The sequence below is a fragment of the Sitophilus oryzae genome, unplaced genomic scaffold (genome assembly GCF_002938485.1).
Source record: "Sitophilus oryzae breed Bouriz unplaced genomic scaffold, Soryzae_2.0 scaffold_732_pilon_pilon, whole genome shotgun sequence".
Lineage (NCBI taxonomy): Eukaryota > Metazoa > Arthropoda > Insecta > Coleoptera > Curculionidae > Sitophilus > Sitophilus oryzae.
In genome coordinates this window covers 1,126,748-1,141,276 of record NW_022147343.1, presented here as the reverse complement: position 1 = coordinate 1,141,276, position 14,529 = coordinate 1,126,748, and the positions used below count along the sequence as shown (strand labels likewise).

Below are 14,529 nucleotides of genomic sequence, written 5' to 3'. Positions count from 1 at the left end.
AGAAAGTGAGTGATAAATAATAAGTGAGTGATATCTTAGGTAACAGTTTAAGAGTCAGAATCAATATTAACTATAAAAATCGTAAAATTGTGAAGATATTTTTTTTCGCCGTGATTAAACCTGAATTAAATATACATACTACTGCCATTACTCGCTGACGAGTGTTTGACACGAACCAGAAGATGGTTAGGCAAGGCGCTTTCATTCATGAGCTTTTCTGTGACTGAAAAGCCCAATACGTAATGTTATCTGCCTACCGCACTCTGGACATTCAAAAATCTCATTGCTTTGCTGCCTCTTTACCTTTTGGTTGTCGCTGTTAACTGAGTTTATAATTGTTCTCCATTGCGATCTATTGTTTCCCAATCATTCTCCATGTTTATCCCCTTTAAGTTTTTGTGAAAAATATTCTTTTTTTAAGCTTACCGTAAATAGTCGTAGCGGTAGAACCCAAATACACGAAAAACGTTTCAAATAATGATAGAAGCAAACCACTTGGTATAGGTGGTATATACACATAAACAATCGATTTGACCCGCAGCACCTTATTGCAAGTGGAGGCAAATTTAAAATTGCGGCATTTTTTTAGAATTATACATTTATATTATACATTATTTTATATATTATTATATTAAATACTACACTAAGTATATAAAATTCAAAATGGCGGAATTTAGTTCTGTATTAATTAGTATAGTTGCGAGCTAATTCTCTATCACCTACGCGCGAGACATAAGTTTTGGTTCAAATCAAACATTTATTACAAGCAGTAGCGCACCAAGAAAGTAATTGTGAGAAGACCCCCTTCCGTTCACCTACCCCACCTGCCCCACCAAACAAAAAAAAATCCGAAGAATAAATTTAAAATATAAACTTTTTACATTAAGTATTGTTATGAATTTACTCTATCCGCAGGTCCCAATAATTCAACACACTGAGTACAACAACGACTTGACTTTATTAAATCCACTTATTAAAAATCCACAATTATTTTACAATATTTCAATTATTATTCAGAACTTTATTGTACAACGTAAAAACTTAAACTAACTAAAGACTAAACGCATCCACCTCTATCTTCCGAGAACTGGCCAGTGAAGTTTTCGCGCGTCGTAAGAGTTTTATATAATTTACTCATCAGTAAAGGCAAACTCATCCCTTAATTGTGTAAAATTTAGTACTAAAGAAGAAGCAGATGGCAGAATAATATTACATTTAAAGGATGCGGTGCAGCATGGGTCTCAGAACGTGGTAGTGCGAACAGTTGATACTGATGTACTAGTACTATGTATAGCTTTTTACGCACAATTTAAATTTTTAAATCTCTCGGTCTCCAGAATTTATGGGTTCTTTTTGGTACAGGTGCAAAGAGACGATATTTAGCAGCACATCTTATGGCAGGTAAGCCTCTCACACAAAAATAACACACTTGGCCTAAAAAATCATATTTTAGATGCTCTTGGCGACAAGGCTAGCGCTCTTCCTGGGTTTCATGCTTTTACAGGATGTGACACGGTGTCTTTCTTTTCTTACAAAGAAAAAAAGTCTGTCTGGAAAACATGAAATTCTCAGAGCGATAAGACAACCAAATCTTTTCAGGCGATATCAAGCCCATCACTGTCTTCCACTCCGGACGATGTCGTCAAAGTTCTTGCTAGCTTCACTGTTCAGATGTACAATCCACTTAGCACTGCAACCAATCTTACGATATGGATGACGTAACGCCATCACCTAAGCGATGGGGCTGGGTTGAAAAGAATTCAAAGTGAACTAGTCTATGGTCTGTTCTTCCAAATGTATGGCAGACATGCCAAGAGCTAGCTAAATGCTCTGTAAAACTGGATGTAGCAGTAGTCGGTGTAAATGCAAAAGAAATGGTCTTCCATATACACTGCAATGCAGTTCCTGCAAAGATATGTGCACCAACAGTGTAATTCAAAAGTTGGTATTTTTAAATATTTTTATATTTTTCCGAGCTAGACTAACAAAAAGTTTCTGAGTAGATTTATTCTTTTTAATTTTTTATTTTAGTTTAGAAGATTCCGAAGACTAAGAAATGGTATCCGGCGCCATTTTGTAAAAACTCACGCCATTTTATTTTTTTTCTTAAAAACGCTGTACTTTTAATAAATTATAAAAATTAAAATTGCTATTCTATTAATTTGAACCCCATTAGTCTCATAAGAATTAAGTTAAGCTGCGCCATTTTGAAAAATTCCGCCATTTTGAATTTGCTTCCACTCCTGATAAGGTGCTGCGGGCCAAATCAACCTACTATATGTAAGTACACTTTCTGCCAAGCGGTTTTATTCTATCACGATTTGAAACGTTTTTTGGTCTACCGCTACGACTAAAAGCAGATATTTTGGTAGACGGTTTTCTTGCATTCTGCATATGTGACCAGCCCATCTTAAGCGGGATTTTGTAATCATGACTTCAACGCTCTCGCAGCTAGCTTTTTTCAAGGACCGATACGTTTGAGACGTGGTGGAACCACTTTATTCTTAAGAGTTGTCTAAGACGTATTATAATAAATATAAACCTGAATTAAACAAAAACATATCAAAATACTAAAAAAGGAGGCTCTTATTCACTCTTTTCACTATTTCAGTATGGCTCCGTGTTCTGGACGATGGGACTGTCAGAAATGAAGAAAAATGACGCAACTGAGGTATATTGCTGGCGACGAATGCTCAGAATTCTCTTGACTGCCCGACGAAATAATCAATTCGTAAACCAAGAAGTAAATATCTCAATTTCTATCCAATCATGTACACTTAAATATTTCATGATGAGGAAGGATAAATGAATGTATTTTCCATACAATTAGTATAGTATGGAAACAAAAAAAAATAGTACTTATAACACAGGGCGAGGTCACAGCGAGGTTCCAAGAAAAAAAAACAAGAGGCCGCTCGCCCTCCCGATAGATAGACCAGCTATCAAGGCTCACAGATAGACTACTGCACATGCTGGTACATGAAGCACAAGACAGGGAAATATGGAGACAAACTACACACATCACTTTAACCTTGCAACTACATTTCTGTTGTAGGAATAAGGACAGAGAGAGAAACCTGAATTCTTTTTATAAATATTTACTAATATAATTATTGTCAAAAAGAGAACGAATGATTCTTTGAAATAAAGGGTAATGATCCAGTCAAAAAGAAATAACAAATTTATAAACTTTAGACGACTTTATTGATACCCAATGCAGGATTAAATCGTTTTCTTGCTAGCTGGAGAATTCGTTCCATTTGTCAATTCTACTGTAAAACTGACGACGTTTACTTTGCTTCTCGATATTTTCTTCTATCCCAATATATCCTAAAATCGTCTATAAATCACAAGATTTAAACTTTCGTACAATTTAGACTGGCTAGAACGAGAGAATATTTTAAATCCTTCATTAATAGACGTTTGAAAGTTAGGAAATTCGAAACCCAAACTTTAATCAATCAAGACATCGCAACCAAATCTATCTTCCTTGTCCCTATTCTTTCCCTTTTCCCCTGAAACACCTTTTACCGTACTTACTCTAGTTTCTGGAACATGATGATTGAGCACAAAGCTATTAGCACATTCCCGAATAGAACCGAAGACTCTGATCTGGTTTAATTACTCCAAACAAAGTGAAAAGTTTGGTTGTTTTTGTTTGTTTGGATTACTTTGTTTTCGTTTTCGTAATTAAATTCGTATTAATTATTATTTTAAATATTTTTTATAATAAAGGATAATGATGCAATAAAAAAGTAATGACGAATTTAGAAACTTTATAAGACTTTATCGTTATTTAAAGCTGATCGAATCGTATCTTTGCCAGCTCGAGAATTCGTTCCATTTACCAGTTTTACTGTAAAACTGAAATCGTTTGCCCTCCACCCGCTTGATTCTCTCCTATCCCCGTATCTCCTAAAATGGTCTATAAATCACTGCGAAGAAAGATTTAAACTTTTCGTACAAGTTAGACTCGCTAGAAAGAGAGGATATCTATCTTTTATTAATGGCCGTTTGAAAGTTGCGGAATACGAAACTCAAACTTTAATCAATCAAGACATCGTAACCGAATCTTTCTCCTATATCTTATTCCTCCTCCTTTCCTCTTATTCTCCTTTTATCGTACTTACTCCCGTTTCTTCAATGTGAGGATTGATGGAACGGTCCTGGAACATTTCCGAATGACACTTTCCCAATCTGGAGACTCTTAATCTATTTTAATTGCTCCAAACAGACTGTAAAGTTTAGGTGTTTTTTTTGGAAAGACGTAGTTATTTTGTTATCGTTTTCTTAATTAGGTTCGACTTAATTTGGGGAGACTGAATCAATTTTTCTGTCGAGTTTTAGTAGGAATTTTAAGGAAATATAGACAGATAAGGGAGTGATATTTTATAGAAATTTTGCTATTATTTAAGAATACCATTTCTATTTTTTTTTATTGCATTCAATGCATTTCACTTATAGAGCAGCAACAAGACACATAATAAATGATTATTAAAAAATACTTTCAAAGGATTTAGATAAAATGGATATTTTGCTTGTACTTAAACAATAAAGAAGGCAAGAAGAATCACAATCAACATAAAAACGTAAAAGAAATACAAAAGAAAACATTTTCTACGTGTTTCGAGAAAACTGAATTATTTTGCTAAATATCTGCAAATAAAATTTTGAAAAAGAATCAATTATTTTCTATAATAAAGGGTAATGATGCAATAAAAAAGAAATGACGAATTTAAAAACTTTATACGACTTTATCGTTATTTAAAGCAGATTGAATCGTATCTTTGCCAGCTCGAGGATTCGTTCCATTTACCAGTTTTACTGTAAAACTGAAATTGTTTACCCTCCACCCTCTTGATTCTCTTCTATAATGGTCTATAAATCTCCGCGAAGAAAGATTTAAACTTTTCGTACAACTTAGACTCGCTAGAGAGAGAGAGAGGATATCTATCTTTTATTAATGACCGTTTGAAAGTTACGGAATACGAAACTCAAACTTTAATCAATCAAGACATCGTAACCGAATCTTTCTCCTTTATCTTATTCCTTCCCCTTTCCTCTTATTCTCCTTTTATCTTACCTACTCCCGTTTCTTCAATGTGAGGATTGATGGAACGGTCCTGGAACATTTCCGAATGACACTTTATCCCAATCTGGAGACTCTTAATCTATTTTAATTGCTCCAAACCGACAGTAAAGTTTAGGTGTTTTTTTTTGGAAAGACGTAGTTATTTTGTTGTCGTTTTCTTAATTAAGTTCGACATAATTTGAGGATAGACTGAACCAATTTTTCTGTCGAGTTTTAGTAGGGATTTTAAAGAAATAGAGACAGATAAGGGAGTGATATTTTATAGAATTCTTGATATTATTTTTTTCTCTAGAATACCACTTCTATTTTTTTAATTGAATTAAATTCATTTCACTTATGGAGCACCAACAAAACACATATTAAATAATTATTAAAAAAATACTTTTAAAGGATTTAGATAAAATGGTTAGTTTTCTTGTACTTAAAAATAAAGAATGCAAGAAGAATCATAATGAATATAAAAACGTAAAAGAAATAAAAAGAAAACATTTTCTACGTATTTCGATAAAACTGAATTATTTCGCTAAACATCTCCAAATAAAATTTTGAAAAAGAATCAATCATTTTTTATAATAAAGGGTAATGATGCAATAAAAAAGAAATGACGAATTTAAAAACTTTATACGACTTTATCGTTATTTAAAGCAGATTGAATCGTATCCTTGCCAGCTCGAGAATTCGTTCCATTTACTAGTTTTACTGTAAAACTGAAATCATTTGCCCTCCACCCCCCGGATTCTCTCCTATAAAGATCTATAAATCACCGCGAAGAAAGATTTAAACTTTTCGTACAACTTAGACTGGCTAGAAAGAGAGGAAATCTATATTTTATTAATGGCCGTTTGAAAGTTACGGAATACGAAACTCAAACTTTAATCAATCAAGGCATCGCAACCCGAATCTTTTTCCTTTATATCATTTCTCCTCCTTTAACCGCATTTACTCCCATTTCTACGGTGTGAGGATTGATAGAACGGTTCTGGAACATTTCCGAATGACACACCCTCTTAAACTGAAGTCTCTAATCTGTTTTAATTACTCCAAACAGGGAGAAAAGTTTGGGTGTTTTTTTTTGGAAGGGAGAAGTTACTTTGTTATCGTTTTCTTGATTTTATTCGGCTTTATTCGGAGATAAGGTTTTCTATAGCAGAGTTTTACTGGAGATTAAATATAAAACAAAGGAAGAAAAAGAGAAAACGAAATTCCATAAATTATGCAAGTATTTTATCCGGTAATACTGAATAATCTTTTTTTTCTTCTGCATTACGTTAAAATAAATTTAAGCTAAAAGCTTCGAAAAATAAATATAACATACTTGTATGAAATTTGATTTTAACAGAACTACAAAGGTTTTTATAGACGCATCTGTCTGAAAAAAGCTAGTGTTCTCGAATAGTTGCATTTAGATATTTTAAATAGTTTTTGTCTTTGTTCTTTGTGTTTTTTCCGACGACGGGAAGAAATATACTTGAAATATACTTCCCGAAACGTTAAGCATTTTTTGTCCATTAGGCAAATTTGTTGGTGAGTAAACCAATGCTGACAAAGTCTCGGTTGGATCGCAGCAGTGTTTACAAAAAATAACTAATTTATTTTGTAGATTTTCTATACCCGTAGGACTTTTTTGAAGAGATGAACCCGCTACAGTGGTATAGACATTTTATACTTGTATGGACTAACAATTATTGAAGAATATACATATACTAGCGTGTACCAGCGACTTCGTTCGCGTCGAATTAATCATTTATTATTTGTAATGGTGATGATAAAGCAAAGCAAGAATTTCCATTAACATACAAACTGGATAAAATTTATGTCAGCATGAGAAAAAAACAATATGGCGATATTATTATATAACTTGGTAATATTTGAGGGGTAGTTTCATCTCGTTGGAATTTGACTTTCGAAAAATCCGTTTGCCAAAAATAAGCTTTTTACGTCAAGCAATTTAAGCAGAATCGTGGTTAAGAAATTACCCAACTTTTTAGAACACCCTGTATGATTTTTTAAAAAATTTCAAAATATGTAAAAAAAAAACAAATAAATTATGCTTGTCCAAGCGTTTTCCCGAAAGACTAACCGTTTTTTAAATAACAAGTATTGTAATCGTATCTGAGGGGCGTTTTCACCCTCTTGGAATTTGAGATTCGAGAAACCCCTCCTTATTGAACCTCTACACCCCATTGTCAATCCGTTTGCCAAAAATCCGCTTTAAACATCAAGCAGTTTAAGCAGAATCGTGATTACTCAATGGTCATATTTTATGAAACACCCTGTATAAATTTATAAAAAATCTTAAAATATGTAAAACAACAAAATAAAATATACGTGTTTAAGAGTTTTTCCGAAAAACTCACCGGTTTTTAAATAAAAAATATTTTAATATTCGAGGGATAGTTTCACCCTCTTAGAATTCGAGTTTCGAAAAATCCTTTCTTATCGAACCTCTACACCCTAAAGTCAATCTGTTTTCCAAAAATCAGCTTTTTACGTCAAGCGCTTTAAGCAGGATCGTGATTAATCAATGACCAGATTTTTCTAAACACCCTGTAGACATTTTTAAAAAATCTTAAAATATGTAAAACAACAAAATAAAATATACGTGTTTAAGTGTTTTTTCGGAAACTTGACCGCTTTTTTAAATAAAAAATATTGTAATATTTGAGGGGTGATTTCACCCTCTTGGAACTGGAATTTCGAAAAATACCTTCTTATCGAACCTCTACACCCTAGAATCAACCTGTATGCCAAAATTGAGCTTCTTACGTTGAGTGGTTTGAGCAGGATCGTGATTAATCAGTATGTCAGTCACTTAAGGATTTTATAGTATATTAGTATAGATTTTACTTCATTTTTTTAAATGGAACACCCTGTATATTTTTATTTCAATAGATGTAGAATTTTAAATGAACATTTTTTCTATTTAGAGTATTTTAAAACTTTTAACGGTTTTGCAGATATTTGCGGTTTTATATTTCATATGAAATTTTCCACAGAAAATTTTTATCAAAGCCACCTAATGATTCTTCTCTCGTATTTTACCGTTGAAAGAGCCATTTGAAATAATACTGCGTGTATCTGCTAAACCAAAACTTTTGAAATATTTTAAATACATATAAAAAAGATTTCATTTTTTAATTCTCCATCTAATAAAAATATAATAATATTTCTTCTGTCACACTTTTTTTTGATCTACCTTATACAAGTTAAAATATTTTCCTGAAATACATCCATGTACATACTGTCAAGGTGTATTACTGGTTGCATAACTGCATACTGCTAAACAATCTCAACGTGCATTGAGGAACCTGGCGCATTCGCCAGAAAGTAAAGAAAATTATAGAATTCTTTAGAAAAATCTAGAAACAACCGCCAGGGGGTATATAAGGCCCGCGCTTTGACAGTTGGACAAGTTTGAAGTTTGAAGTCTAAAGTTTGAAAATACCGCGAAATACCGTTAGTTGTGTTGTAAATAGTATAAGTTGTGTGTACAGAGTGAAACAAATAAATTCGTTAAGTATTTTATCGTGAGTTTAAATAGTGGACCCACGGAATCCGTAACAATACTTTAGGTTTGCACTTAAACAAAGTTCCCAAGTTTTTTTATTCTAGGAGCTACAGAACTACAAATGCCCGACGCACTATTGCCGGACCCTGTATATTGTGACCCATGAACGTAACATAAATTATTAGTTTCTTATTTGACAGGAAACTAAATAAAAAAAAAACGTCTAAATAATAATAAGTGAACTTTAGATTTATTTCAATGCCACACGGCTTACATGTTATTTATCAAACCTCCTGACAGGCTGCATTGATGAATGCAAGTCATTTAATCGGAGTTTAGGCATCAAAACGTACGGACGTCTTCAAGTGGAAGAAATCCGTTGGTAAGCTAAACAAGTACTATATGGTACCGCGGTACACGAATACAAAAAAGGCCTTTGTGCGGCGGTAGTTCGGTACGATCAGGGGAGTGATTCTTTCGATTTAGACAAGGCGTTCTTTTTTCTCTATTTAAAGACCATTTGATCCCTTTTTGATCCGGGATAGAGGGATGAGAACCCTTAGTTATGAATGAAAGAGTGAGTTAAGTCTGTTATGTCTACGTCCTGGAAGATATAAATAACATAGGTTTATATTTGTGGGATTTTTTTTTTATTAATTCGACTGAGATGTAACTTTAACAGTACCGTTATTGTTTATAGAAATCGTAATAATTCTGATACTATTATTTCTCATGTTCTCATGTGACCACTGTAACCCGCCAAAACCTTTCAAATTGTAATGTGTTTTATTAAATAAACATAAGTTGATAGGGGAAAAACAATTAAAGGAAAATATTTCGTCCCATGGCTGCTAAAAGTCACTAACTTACTTTTTATTACTTCCGAGAAAAATGCGTCTAAAGATGAATTGCATTGCATAAAGATGTTATGGTTAGTAACTATTCGGTATTAAAATAAAACATAAATAGCCAGAAATCGTAGTTAATGACTTTTGCAATCGTTTCTCCGCTTCAAAACATAGTCAGTGATTGAATTTGGTTGTTCGGAAAAGTGACTGACTCACTGATTAATCACGATCCTGCTCAAACCACTCAACATAAGAAGCTCAATTTTGGCATACAAGTTGATTCTAGGGTGTAGAGCTCCGATAAGAAGGGATTTTTCGAAATTCCAGTTCCAAGGGGGTGAAACCATCCCTCAAATATTACAATATTTTTTATTTAAAAAACGTTCAAGTTTCCGAAAAAAACGCTTAAACACGTAGATTTTATTTTGTTTTTTTACATATAAGATTTTTTAAAAATGTATACAGGGTGTTTCGAAAAATCTGGTCATTGATTAATCACGATCCTGCTTAAAGCGCTTGACGTAAAAAGCTGATTTTTGGAAACGGATTGACTTTAGGGTGTAGAGGTTCGATAAGAAGGGATTTTTCGAAACTCGACTTTTAAGGGGGTGAAACCACCCCTCAAATATTAGAATATTTTTTATTTAAAAACCGGTGAGTTTTTCGGAAAAACTCTTAAACACGTATATTTTATTTTGTTGTTTTACATATTTAAGATTTTTAAAAATTATATACAGGGTGTTTCATAAAATATGACCATTGAGTAATCACGATTCTGCTTAAACTGCTTGACGTTTAAAGCTGATTTTTGGCAAACGGATTGACTGTGTGGCGTAGAGATTCGATAAGGAGGGGTTTCTTGAATCTCAAATTCCAAGAGGGTGAAAACGCCCCTCAAATATTACAATATTTGTTATTTAAAAAATGGTTAGTCCTTCAGGAAAACGTTTGGACACGCATAATTTATTTTGCTTTTTTACATATGTTGAAATTTTTTAAAAAACCATACAGGGTGTTCCAAAAAGTTGGGTAATTGATTAACCACGATTCTGCTTAAACTGCTTGACGTAAAAAGCTTATTTTTGGCAAACGGATTTTTCGAAAGTCAAATTCCAACGAGATGAATCTACCCCTCAAATATTACCAAGTTATATAATAATATCACCATATTGTTTTTTCTCATGCTGACATAAATGTGAGAAAATTTTATCCAGTTTGTATGTTAATGGAAATTCTTGCTTTGCTTTATCATCACCATTTACAAATGATTAATTCGACGCGAACGAAGTCGCGGGTACACGCTAGTAATAATATAAATTCCGTTTTAAAATTACAGTGTTACCATACAATGATATCAAAACAAGAAATTCCCTTTTTTAACTGGTGAACTTCTATTTTATTTTATTCAAGATAATTTAATTTTTAATCAAATTTCTTAGTAAATGGTAACGCACACTTTAAACATAATTAAAAAAAACTTATTGCACTAAATGAGATTAGGTAGGTATATTGTTTAGTACGGTAATCGCAACATATTTTCCGATGCACGTCATCAATCATATCGAAATTGAGACCAAAGCCTATAAAACTGACTAAAAATATTTTGGCCAAAAATGTTTAAATTTGTTGTATAATTTAAGATACCGAGCAGGTCTTCACTTTACTTTATAGAGCAAATGATTGTAATAGGTAATTTATTTAGATTAAAGCTGCAAAAATTAGTTTAAAGCGATTTTTATTATCGCCATGTTGGTCACATTGCGCCGCGATCATCAACGTTGTCGTTTATTATTTGACAATTATCATAATGTCAGTCATTATTTTATATAATATCGTGTTATTGTTGAACGTCAGGGAGTAATTCTCGTTTTTTGCCGATTTTTAGTCTTTTTTTAGAAATTGTACTTTTGAGCACAAGCAGTTCTTTTAAGAACTAAATTTTCGAGTTTTTGTATTGCATTTCTTGAAATTGTGTGTTGAAAATATGCCAAAGTATTTAAACAGTCGAAGCAAAGAGCTTGTAGCTTTCCTGATAAACTATTTTGAACGAGAACGTGACAATAAAGGTTCTTTATTATCCTCGACTGATGCAGTTAGAGAAGTAAGTTTGATTGGTAAGCACATTATACCACTTTCAAAGTTATTTCTACTTATTTCGATTTGTAGCGAGTAGTTGTTGCCTTAAATTTAAATATTTCAACTGTAAGTGTTTAACTACTGTTAATAAATAAATTAATTACTGAAATATTGATTATTCAATGAAAAATAAAACGTAAAATCTTTAAAAAATTATATAATAAATATATTGTTTCCCAATTTTACATTAAGATTCATCTCATAAATCCTTCACAATCTGGCAGCGCTGTCGCCATCGCTTGTCACTCAAAATTGATCACGGGCATCGGAAATTGTTTTGCGATTACAGTATATAAGTGTCCATATTAAAAGATTTTTTTTCTTTATTTGAAACCGGACACCTTGTCGTTTTGTTAAGCACTTTAATATGTTCAATTTTATGATTCATTTTTGTTGACAGTGCATAAAAATTGACAATAAAAAATGATTTAGCAAAATGTACAGTAGGATAACAACTTCGTTCATTTATGATTTAAAAAGATACTGTTTCATACGAATTAGTGGAGAAAAATAAACAATGAGTTTTGATTTGCCCCGTATACATAGCCTACTATGTTTGGTGTTTGGACAGTATTTTAAATTACCTCAAATTAAGAATACAAAATATCTTTTGCGTTTTTTTAATTTGTTAAATTAAATATAATCTTTAGTATTTATTACTCTTTAACTAGAAAATTGGTATTATTACAGTACCAACCCTGCGCACGAAGGATTTATATAGGTATAAACCCATCCATGTAGAATGTTTAGAAGGGGGTGGGGTGTTCTCCTTTCTTGATTTATAACGAGTTATAGAATGTAGAATGTAGAATTTTTAGGAGGAAAGTTAATCACCGCGACCTTATAGATCTATTGTGTGTTCCCCTTTCTTGAGTTATAACGAGTTATAACTCATCATACAGTATCAGGGCTTTAACAAAAGCCAGTATCTGAGATGGCTCCACAGAGGCCAGCTCTCCATCCTCGACATCAGACGTACCAAAGTTCATGGCACGAATGATAGGTGACACAGTGATAAGGTGTTCTGGTGTTTCCCCATTTTCCCCACAAAATCTGCATTCGCCGTTGTTTCTCAGCTTCAGCCTACTGAGGTGTTCGTTGAGGAGACAGTGTCCTGTTAGAAACCCCGTGACAATTTGAAGATTGTTTTTACTTAAATCAAGGAAAACCTTTGCTTTTTCTCGGTCGTAAGTTCTGAATAACTTTTTCGAGTGTTAGACCGTTGGAGGACACCCATTCCAAGTTACGGATGGAGTCTTCCAGATTCTCCAGTTCCGCTTTCAGTTGGTTCCCGTTTGGAAAACAGAAAGGTTCTGGTCCAGTTAGTGGAGTGTTCGCTCTTTTCCTAGCTAGATCATTTGCTATTTCATTGCCTCCTATCCCTTGGTGAGCAGGCACCCAGAGTAGGAGGACTTTATTTTCTTTGCCTAATTTGTTGAGCTTCTCTAGGCATTCTTTGACCAACTTCGAATTGATGGTTACTGAGTTGATCGCGTTTAGTGCTGCTTGACTATCGGATAGGATGACAATTTCCTGTTTTCGATAGTTCTTATCTAAGATAAATTGTACGGATCTTTTGATAGCGTAAATTTCTGCCTGAACGATACTGGGGTAGGTGCCTATTGGTTCGGAGTATTTAATTTTCGGCCCAAATACTCCTATCCCTGTTCCTGCTTTGGTTTTGGAAGCATCAGTATACCACGTGATGGTATGGTCTTTTATATGCTGAGTAAGCGTTTCTTTTCTTCCAATCCTTTTTATTACTCAATACTACAGTGAGGTGTTTCTCAAAGTTGTAAATTCTTGGTATGTCATCCACTGGGAGTTGGAGAAGTGGAATTTTCTTTTTGAGGGTGTTCCAAGCCCCTGACCTGAAAATTCTCCCAGTACTGTTTCCGTCAATGATCATTCTAACCATTGTCGCATTGGCATAACTACCGACGACGATGTGCAGTGGTGTGAATGACCTCCTAGAATGACCTCCATTGCTGCTGTTGGACATGTTCTCATGGCACCTGTGATGCAGATACATGCCAGTCTCTGTACTTTGCACAGGTTTTGCCTTGCTGTACGTTGCTCTAGTTTTGTATACCAAGCAACTGCTCCATAAGTAATCATGGGTCTTACTGTCATGGTATACATCCAGCGTAAAATATTAGGGCTGCGCCGCCAGTCTTCTGCATATCATGAGAGCCTTTGTGGCTTTGCTGGTAATGTTCTTAATATGCCTGTTCCAGAGAAGTTTACTATCCAGGGTTATTCCCAGACATTTCACTTCCTATGATGGCAGTATTTCCTTTCCATCTAGATGGATTCTTTTCAAGTTTTTCAAACTTCGCTTTCTGGTGAATGGCACTGCTACGGTTTTATCTGAGTTAATACTCAGCCCGACAGTCCTGCACCATCTCTCTAACGAGTTATAACTCATGATACAATCTCGGGGCGTTATCAAAAGCCAGTATCTGAGACGGCTCCACAGAGGCCAGCTCTCCTTCCTCGACATAACCGTACCAAAGTTCATGGCACGAACGGTCGTTGTCTCGGCGCACTCAAACCCATCGAAAGTTAACTACATCGTCAAAAATATTCTATCTATTATTAATTCAAAATAGTATACGGACGTTATCAAACCTAAACTCATTTTTCCCAACAACATACTACATCCTTCGAACCCACCACATATATCACGTCCTGTCAAAAATATTCTTCGATCGAATATCCCCGACATTAATCCCTGTTTATCCAGGGCTTTTTCCCGGTTTCTTGAGTGTAGAAAAAGGAAAAATGAGGAGGAAACGCCCCGCCATGATAAATCTGTATGTTTTTGCTGCTCTTACGACAAAATTTCGGTAGGAACAACGATATTTTACGTTTTTTGCGTAAAATAGTCGTGAAAAAGTGTTGTAACACAAAAATAGGGCCCTAGAGGACATTTTTTTTTCGAA

The 14,529-nt window shown here is 33.8% G+C and overlaps 1 protein-coding gene across 1 annotated transcript in view; it reads right to left on the bottom strand.

Annotated features, from left to right (window-relative positions):
• The window catches only part of LOC115888343 (roundabout homolog 2-like), a 291,181-nt gene that overhangs the window by 33,357 nt on the left and 243,295 nt on the right, over positions 1-14,529 (bottom strand). The window lies entirely within an intron of this gene.